This window comes from Mobula birostris, chromosome 2 (assembly GCF_030028105.1).
Source record: "Mobula birostris isolate sMobBir1 chromosome 2, sMobBir1.hap1, whole genome shotgun sequence".
NCBI lineage: Eukaryota > Metazoa > Chordata > Chondrichthyes > Myliobatiformes > Myliobatidae > Mobula > Mobula birostris.
The window spans coordinates 47,528,786-47,538,679 of record NC_092371.1 but is presented as its reverse complement, the minus strand read 5'-3'; the positions used below and the strand labels follow the sequence as shown (position 1 = coordinate 47,538,679).

Sequence of the window (9,894 nt, the reverse complement as noted above, 5' to 3'; positions counted from 1 at the left end):
ATCTATTTAGGCAAACAGTACTTTGGAATAAAAAATGGCCAAAGAAAAACAGTAAACCCGATAATTCTATTTAATAATCGTCATTGTGTCTTTGCGTTTTACTTTAGTACAGTTGTATTTATCAATGGCAGTAACAATACTTGCACTCCCACAGACTTCGCTTGGAGCAGCTTCATCAGCATTCCCCCACAGACTTCCCGTGACGCATATGACGTCCTGGGTTACGTACGTCCCTTATACGTGCGTCAGCAGATCGACGTCCCCTGCGCTTAGCCGCGCTCTCCTGAAACAGTTACGTTGCCGCTTGTGACCCGGTCTATGTTTGGTTTCGGATTTAATAAGACGCTCTCCGGCGACTCGACGCACAGGTAAGAACTGAGTACTCCGGAGCGTTTTCACCGATTTTCGGCCGAGTCCCCACGGCGGGTGCCGTCCGCGGGTGCCTGCGGGACGTCAGGACGCTGACGGGCTGGACGGCGTACACTGTACGGACGGCGGCGTCACCTGCGTCGCTGCAGATCGCGGGTTGACCACCCAACGCCTTTGTGACTCAACCCAACCTGCTAGGAGAAAAGCCCCGCCCAACGCCGGCTGATAGGCCAGGTTTTGGAAATGATGTGTGTTTCCTCATCTCTCATTGGCTCTTATCAAGGTCAATCCATGCGCCACTTTTTTTTACATATCAAGTTTATGTTCTTCACTTTAGTTGGGCGGGTGATTATCAGATTTGTATATGGTTCGTATAAAACTCAGCGAGTGGCTTTTCAGTGCGGGCACACATACCGAGCAGTACAGCTGTACTGGAGCGATTAAAATGTAAAACGAGTGTCTTTACACTTTTTGAAACGTGACATTTGAACACGTATTAATGATACTAAAATGGCGCTGGGATATTGTGGCGTTGAAGGGAAACAACCGAATGGTTTGAAATAAAAACGTGTTGTCAAGGTGTTTCATTGAATACCCTTTCACCTGCAGTTTGATAATAGGTTCACTAGACCTAACAGCCGAATCTGATGTGGCTGAGAGAAACTAAGTGAACTCCGCCAAGGACAGCACATGACCTATATACATAGCATTTTGTATTTTTCTCATTACTTTCCTTAAATCAAAATGATTTGTCTTTGCATCGTTCGCGATCAATAGAAAACATTAATAGTGCTGTGACTTTTCGTTTTATTTCACTCGAAATATAAGAGTGATAAACACACTCTACAGGGAACTTGCTAAATATTCAGGGCTACTAATTTGGGAGAAAAGGGTACGTAGAAAATGAGTGGGATCAGCAAATCTGCAGCTTATTGGTAAACTAGCCTTTTAAGTATGCTACCCAAAACTTCCAAAATATAACATTTATTTTGAAGTTTTTCCTGATTTAAGAAGTGTAAATACTTTTTACATCATAGCATTAAGTTAAGTTATTTGAATCAACAGTTAAAATGATTACAGAGTTTGAACTATGGACCTTTCCTGTATAGCCCAATCTTAGGAGTTCGTTTGATGTGCAAACAGTTCTTTTGTCAAGTTCAAAGTGAAAAGAGTCAGTGTAGTTTATGCAATAAAATGTTAGATGCGGGGAGTAAGCTGTAAATGGTTGGTTTTACATGATGTTTGTTTAATATTGGAATCAGGTATGCCCAGTTTGCAAAGTTGATTCTAATTATGAATGTTTGTATTGAGTTTGGAGCTTCTGTAGTTGTTATTAGTCACTTAAAAGAAACTTCTTTAGGTACAAATTGTCCTTTTATGAAATCACTTTGCATAGTGGTATTCATTACAAATCTTTTGTTTTACCTGAAGATGGTGAAAAATTCACAATTATTGCCTCAACCTATATAAATAAGATTTTAGACAATTAGATTATAAAAAAAAAGATGTTTTGGATCTTAGTTACAAGTACTTTAAAATGTATTCTGCTTCTAGGCTATTTGGCATTGTCCTGTCATGTGGGATTGTTTTTTTTAGAAGGACTATGAGACTTGAGCAGAATTTATTCAGCCCATTGAGTGGAATCCACCATTCCATTATGGCTGATCCAGGATCCCACTCCAACCCATACACCTGCCTTCTCACCATAACCTTTGATGCCCTGACCAACCAGGAAACTATCAATTTTCGCTTTAAATATATCCATGATCTTTGCTTCCACAGCTGTCTGTTCCACAGATTTACTACTCTCTGGCTAAAAAAATTACTCCTTACCTCTGTTCCAAAGGGTTGCCCCTCAATTTTGAGGCTGTGCCCTTTAGTTCTGGACTCCCCCACTATAGGAAACATCTTCTCCAAATATATTCGGTAGTTTTCAATGAGATTTCCCCCCACCACCACCACCACCTCACCACATTCTTCTAAATTCCACTGAGTACAGGTACAAAGTTGCCAAACACTCCTCATATGCTAACCCTTTCATTCTCGGAATCATCCTTGTGAACCTCCTCTGGGCTCTTTCCAATGACAACACATCCCTTCTGAGACATGGGCCCAAAACTGTTGACAATACTCTTAATCGCAACCTGACTAGTGTCTTATAATGCCTCAGCGATTTCTCCTTATTTTTATATTCTATTTACCTGAAAAGACTGCTAGACAGGTATATGGAGGAATTTAAGGTGGGGGGGGTTATATGGGAGGTAGGGTTTAAGGGTCGGCACAACATTGTGGGCCGAAGGGCCTGTACTGTGCTGTACTATTCTATGTTCTATGTTAAAATTAATGCTAATATTGTATTTGCCTTCTTTACCACAGCCTCAACTTGTAAATTAACCTTCTGGGAGTCCTGCAAGAGAATTCCCAAGTCTCTCTGTAGCTCTGATGTTTGAATTTTCTCTCCATTCAGATAATAGTCCACACTTTCGTTCCTTTTACCAAAAAGAATTATCGTACATTTTCCAACATTGTATTCCATCTGCCACTTTTTTTGCCCATTCTTTCAATTTGTCTAGGTCCTGCAATCGCATTGCTTCTTCAGCACTTCCTACCCCTCTACCTATCTTTGTATCACCCACAAACTTTGCCACAAAGCCATCAATTCCATTATCTAAATCATTGACAGACAATGTAAAAAGTAGCAGTCCCAATACTGACCATTGAACAACAACACTAGTCACTGGCAGCCAATCAGAAAAGCCCCCCTTTGTTAGCACTCTCTGCCTGTCAGCTGTTCCTCTATCCATGCCGGTATGTTTCCTGTAATGCCATTGGATTTTATCTTGTTAAGCAGCCTTATGTGGCACCTTATCAAATCACTTCTGAAAATCAAAGTAAATGACATCCACTGCCTCTCCTTTGTCCACCCTGTTCGTTACTTCTTTGAAGAACTCCAACAGATTTGTCAGGCAAGATTTCCTTTCACAGAAATCATGCTGACTTTGACTTATTTTATCATTAATCTCCAAGTACCCCAAAACATCGTCCTTAATAATGGACTCCAACACTTTCCCAGCCACTGAGGTTAGGCTAACTGGCTTATAATTTCCTTTATTTTGCCTTCCTCCCTTCTTAAAGGGTGGAGTGACATTTGCAATTTCAATGACCAATGCATCTGCTATCTCTTTAGTAACCACTTTCAGAACTCTGGGATGTAGGTCATCTGGTCCAGGTGACTTATCCACCTTGAGTTTGCCTAGCACATTTTCCTTTGTAATAGCAATGGCACTCACTGTTGCTTCCTGACACTCAACGGACCTCTGGCACACTGCTAGTGTCTTCTGCAGTGAAGACTGATGCAAAGTACTTAATAAGTTCATTCACCATTTTTTTTCTCCCCCATTACTACTTCACCAGCATCAGTTTCCAGTAGTCCAATATCAACTCTCCCTTTTACTCTATATAACTGAAAAAACTCTTCGTATCCTGCTTTGTATTATTGGCTAATTTGCACTCATAGTTAATCTTTTTCCTTCTTGTAGCTTTTTTAGTTGCCTTTTGTTGGATTTTAAAAACTTCCAAATCATCCAACTTCCCACCCACTTTTGTTACATTATATGCCCTTTCCTTGGCTTTATACAGTCCTTAGCTTCCCTTGTCAGCCACAGTTGCTCACTCTGCCATTTGAGAACTTCTTCTGTGGAACATATCTATCCTGCGCCTTGTGAACTATTCCCAGAAACTTCAGCCACCTCTGCTGTGCCGTCATCCCACCAGTATCCCCTCCAATCCACCTGGGCAAGCTCATCTCTCATGCCTCTGTAATTCCCTTTATTCCATTGCAATACTGATACATGTGACTTGTGCTTCTCCCTCTCAATTGCAGTATGACTTGAATCATATTATGATCACTGTCTCCTCAGGGTTCCTTTACCTTAAGCTCCGTAATAAAATCTGGATTATTACACATCACCCAATCTAAGGTAGCCTTTCCCCGAGTAGGTTCAAGCACAAGCTGCTGTAAAATGCCTTCTCGTAGGCAATCAGCAAATCCCTGTCCTGCGATGTGAAACCACCCTGATTTTCCCAATCAGCTTGCATATTGGAGTCTCTCATTATAATTGTGTCATTACTCTTACTATATGCCTTTTCCTGCTCCCTTTGCAATCTCAACCCCACATCTTGACTACTGTTTGGAGGCCTATATACCCTTGCAGTTTCTTAACTTGAGCCACAAAGATTCAGTATTCTCTGACCTATGTCACCTCATTCTAAAGATTTAATTCCATCTCTTACTGACAGAGCCACACCACAGCCTATGCCATCCTGCCTGTCCTTTTGATACAAAGTATATCGTTTGACATTAAAGCTGCTAACTAAGACCACCTTTCAACCACAACTCTGTGGTGCCCACTACGTCGTACCGACCAACCTCCAATTGGACCACTAGTTCATCCACCTTATTCCAAATACTATGTGCATTTAAATATAGCACCTTCAGTCCTGAATTCTTTGCCCTTTTGAATTTTTCCTTGTGGTACAATTTAACTCTTTACTCTGTCTGCATTCGTACCCAATCGTTGTCTTGTCCTTCCTTATATCATATTAGACTATATCATCATAAGACATAGCAGCAGAATTAGGCCTTTTGGCCCATTGAGTCTGCTCCACCATTCAATCATAGCTGATCCTTTCTTCCCCTCCTTAGCCCCATTCCCCGGCCTTATCTCCATAACCTTTGATGCTGTGGCCAATCAATCTTTGCCACAAATACACCCAACAACCTAGCGTCCACAGCTGCCTGTGGTAACAGATTCCACACATTCACAACCCTGTGGCTAAAGAAATGTCTCCACATCTCTTTTTTTAAATGGACACCCCTCTATCATGAGGCCGTGCCCTCTTGTCCTAGACTCTCCCACCATGGGAAACATCCTTTCCACATCTACTCTGTCTAGACCTTTGAACATTTGAAAGGGTTTTTACACAAATCATCTACTTGTAAACTTGCTAGCTGACCCTCAGCTGGATTGTATTTGTTCCTATCCCCCTGTCATTTTAGTTTAAACCACCCCCAACAGCTCTAGCAAACCTGCCCATTAGGATATTAGTCCCCCTCGGATTCAAGTGCAACTCCTCCCTTTTGTACAGATCAGACCTGCCCCAGTTGGGGCCCCAGTGATCTAGAAATCTGAATCCCTGCCCCCACTGCAATTCTTCAGCCATGCATTTATCTGCCACCTCATTTTTTCCTTTTCCTGGCACAGGCAGCAATCCCGAGATTAATACCCTTGAGGTCCTGCTTCTCACCTTTCTTCCTAACTCCCTGTATTCTGTTTTCAGGACCTCCTCCCTTTTTCTACCTATGTCGTTGGTACCAATATGTACCATGACTTCTGGCTACTCACTCTCCCTTTTCAGGATACTGTGGACGCATTCAGAAACACCTCAGACCCTGGCACCTGGGAGGCAAACTACTGTCCTTGCCTTTCTGTCCCCTGACTATACGGTCCCCTATTACTGCTGCTATCCTCTTCAGTTTCCTACCCTCCTCAGCTACAGGGCCAGACTCAGTGTCAGAGGAACGGCCGCTATTGCTTCCCCCAGGTAGTCGTCCACCCCAGTAGTACTCAAACTGGAGTACTTATTGTTGAGGGGTCGGCCACAGGAGGGCTCTCCACTAACTGACGTTTTCCCCTCCCTCTCTTGACAGTCATCCATTTATCTGTCTGTCTCCTGTAACCCTGGGGTGACTACCTCCCTGTAGCTCCTGTCTGTCATCTCCTCACTTTCCCTAACAAGCCGAAGGTCATCGAGCTGCAGCTCCAGTTCCCTAACATAGTCTCTAAGGAGCTGCGTCTCAATGCACCTGGTGCAGAAGTGGTCTTTGGGGAGGCTGGAAGTCTCCTGGAAATCCCACATTTGAAACCCAGAACAGAACACTGGCTCTGCAGACATACCCCCTATTCTTCCAAGAGTTAAATAAGAAAAAGAAATATGAAACAAATTTACCTACATACCTTACCTCCGCCTGTTCTGCCAAAACGTGTTGAGCCAAAGCCTTGCCACTCCAACTCAGACCTCTCCCACGATGACTGCTCCGCTGGACAATAACTGTCTTTTATGGAAACTGGAGTTTTCAAGATCCGCTCCGGATCTGCATGGGAAGGCTTCAACTGCATCTGCGTCTTTGTCAAATTTGTAATAATAGTAGAGTACATTTCTGGAAAGTTTTTTTTAATTGGTACAGTATTTTTCCATTTCTAACTTTATTTGCTCGGTTGCTTCTTGATGCAAATATATGGGATTGAATCAGGTAGTGGAATGAATCTGTTTTGTATATAATATGTGAAAAGCAGCAGATGCTAGAAATCGGAAATAAGAATAGAAAGTACTGTAAAGACTCAGCAGTTTGGATATCTCTGAAGTCAGATACAGTCATGTTTCAGTTGGTTGATCCTTCATTAGAATTGAACATGTGATAAAACAATTGTTGTTTGGTTGCAGGGAGGGTGGAGAGTTAAAAGGGAGTGTCTGTGATAGAGTAGATACCAGGGTTGGTCAGGTGACAGAATTGCTTCAGTTGATTTGTGTGTATATAGGATAGTGTGGGTAGAGAAAATTTGGAGTTAGTAGAGGGAAAAAGGCTAGAATAGTGAGATGTATTTGCTGGAAATATGACATAAAATAGGGTTGGATTGGTTAGAATCTGTTTGGAGAGAAATCTTGAGTTAATGTCACAATTTTAGATCTTTGGGACTTTATTGAATTCAGCAATTTTGAAAGTTCTTCTGAACTGTGCTCCATTTGCCTTAACTGTGGTTTCTGTTCAACTATAATTGACAGGACTGTCAAAAGAGTCTCCTCTCTTTTTGCATTTTGTACTTACCCTGCTACTCCCATCCAGAAGATATGATTCTCTTTGTTCTTGCCTTCCACCCCAGTTGCACCTTCATTCAATAGGTCATCCTCCACAATTTACTCTATTTTGAATGGAATTCCATAACTAGAAACTTCTTCTCCTCTCTGTGTTCTAGAGAGACTGTTCTTCCCATGGTTCTTCGAGGCTCTGTTAGATTGCACCAGTCCCTTCTGTTTTCAGAGCACTTTCCCATGCAAATTTATTTAATTTGTCATGAGTATTTCCATCATCCAGGGACTTGTATAGATGTTTTCAATCAAGGAGCAATTCTTTTTTTTTTGTTCAATTTAGCACAATGCATTTTGAGCTCATGATGTAGTCATTTCTACATTGGAGAAACCAAGCATAGATTTCCAGATCATCTGTATTTGATGATCATCACACACAAAATATTGGAGGAACTCAGCAGGTCAGGTATCATCTGTGGAGGAAAATGAACAATTAATATTTTGGACTTCTGAACGGAAATATTTTGAACCTTTTATCTATCCATCATTCTTTGCAAACAGTTGTGCTCAGTCAACTGCAAGATCCTGTCTCACGGCTGCAAAATTTGCTCTGCCTCAGCTCAGAACCTTAACCTGTGAACTGACTTTATCCTTCTTCAGATCTAGTTTTAAAACTGAAAGAATTATAGAAACATAGAAAATAGGTGCAGGAGTAGGCCATTCAGACCGTCGAGCTTGCACCGCCATTCAGTATGATCATGGCTGATCATCCAGCTCAGAACCCTGTACCTGCCTTCTCTCCATACCCCCGATCCCTTTAGCCACAAGGTCCATATCTAACTCCCTCTTAAATATAGCCAATGACAGGCCTCAACTGCTTCCTGTGGCAGAGAATTCCACAGATTCACCACTCTGTGTGAAGAAGTTTTTCCTCATCTCGGTCCTAAAAGGCTTCCCCTTTATCCTTAAACTGTGACCCCTCGTTCTGGACTTCCCCAACATCGGGAACAATCTTCCTGTCCAATCCCTTTAGAATTTTATATGTTTCAATCAGATCCCCCCTCAATCTTCTAAATTCCAACGAGTATAAGCCTAGTTGATCCAGTCTTTCATCATATGAAAGTCCTGCCATCCCAGGAATCAATCTGTTCTTTATACTCCCTCTATGGCAAGGATGTCTTTCCTCAGATTAGGGGACCAAAACTGCACACGATACTCCAGGTGTGGTCTCACCAAGGCCTTGTACAACTGCAGTAGTACCTCCCTGCTCCTGTACTCGAATCCTCTTGCTATGAATGCCAGCATACCATTTGCCTTCTTCACCGCCTGTTGTACCTACATGCCCACTTTCAATGACTGGTGTATAATGACACCCTGCTCTCGTTGCACCTCTCCTTTTCCTAATCGGCCACCATTCAGATAATAATCTGTTTTGCTGTTTTTGCCACCAAAGTGGATAACCTCACATTTATCCACATTAAATTGCATCTGCCATGAATTTGCCCACTCACCTAACCTATCCAAGTCGCCCTGCATCCTCTTAGCATCCTCCTCACGGCTAACACTGCTGCCCAGTTTCGTGTCATCCGCAAACTTGGAGAGCTGCATTTAATTCCCTCGTCTAAGTCATTAATATATATTGTAAACAACTGGGGTCCCAGCACTGACCCTTGCGGTACCCCACTAGTCACTGCCTGCTATTCTGAAAAGATCCCATTTATTCCCACTCTTTGCTTCCTGTCTGCCAACCAATTCTCTATCCACATCAATACCATACCCCCAATACCATGTGCTTTAAGTTTGCACACTAATCTCCTGTGTGGGACCTTGTCAAAAGCCTTTTGAAAATCCAAATGTACCACATCCACTGGTTCTCCCCTATCCACTCTACTAGTTACATCCTCAAAAAATTCTATGAGATTCGTCAGACATGATTTTCCTTTCACAAATCCATGCTGACTTTGTCCGATGATTTCACCGCTTTCCAAATGTGCTGTTATCACATCTTTGATAACTGACTCTAGCATTTTCCCCACCACCGATGTTAGGCTAACCAGTCTATAATTCCCCGGTTTCTCTCTCTCTCCTTTTTTAAAAAGCGGAGTTACATTAGCCACCCTCCAATCCTCAGGAACTAGTCCAGAATCTAAAAAGTTTTGAAAAATTATCACTAATGCATCCACTATTTCTTGGGCTACTTCCTTAAGCACTCTGGGATGCAGACCATCTGGCCCTGGGGATTTATCTGCCTTTAATCCCTTCAATTTACCTAACTCCACTTCCCTACTAACATGTATTTCCCTCAGTTTCTCCATCTCACTAGACCCTCGGTCCCCTACTGTTTCCGGAAGATTATTTATGTCCTCCTTAGTGAAGACAGAACCAAAGTAGTTATTCAATTGGTCTGCCATGTCCTTGTTCCCCATGATCAATTCACCTGCTTCTGACTGTAAGGGACCTACGTTTGTCTTAACCAATCTTCTTCTTTTCACATATCTGTAAAAGCTTTTACAGTCAGTTTTTATGTTCTCTGCCAGTTTTCTCTCATAATCTTTTTTCCCTTTCCTAATTAGGCCCTTTGTCCTCCTCTGCTGGACTCTGAATTTCTCCCAGTCCTCAGGTGTGCTGCTTTTTCTGGCTAATTTGTATGTTTCTTCT

The 9,894-nt window shown here is 42.2% G+C and overlaps 1 protein-coding gene across 2 annotated transcripts in view; it reads left to right on the top strand.

Annotated features, from left to right (window-relative positions):
- Positions 1-230: 230 nt before the first annotated feature.
- gmeb2 (glucocorticoid modulatory element binding protein 2) overlaps positions 231-9,894 on the top strand; it is a 76,702-nt gene continuing 67,038 nt past the window's right edge. For both annotated transcript variants that reach the window (XM_072240317.1, XM_072240325.1), the window contains exon 1: positions 231-368. The gene's annotated coding sequence lies outside the window, so the exon portion shown is untranslated. The remainder of the gene's footprint in view (positions 369-9,894) is intronic.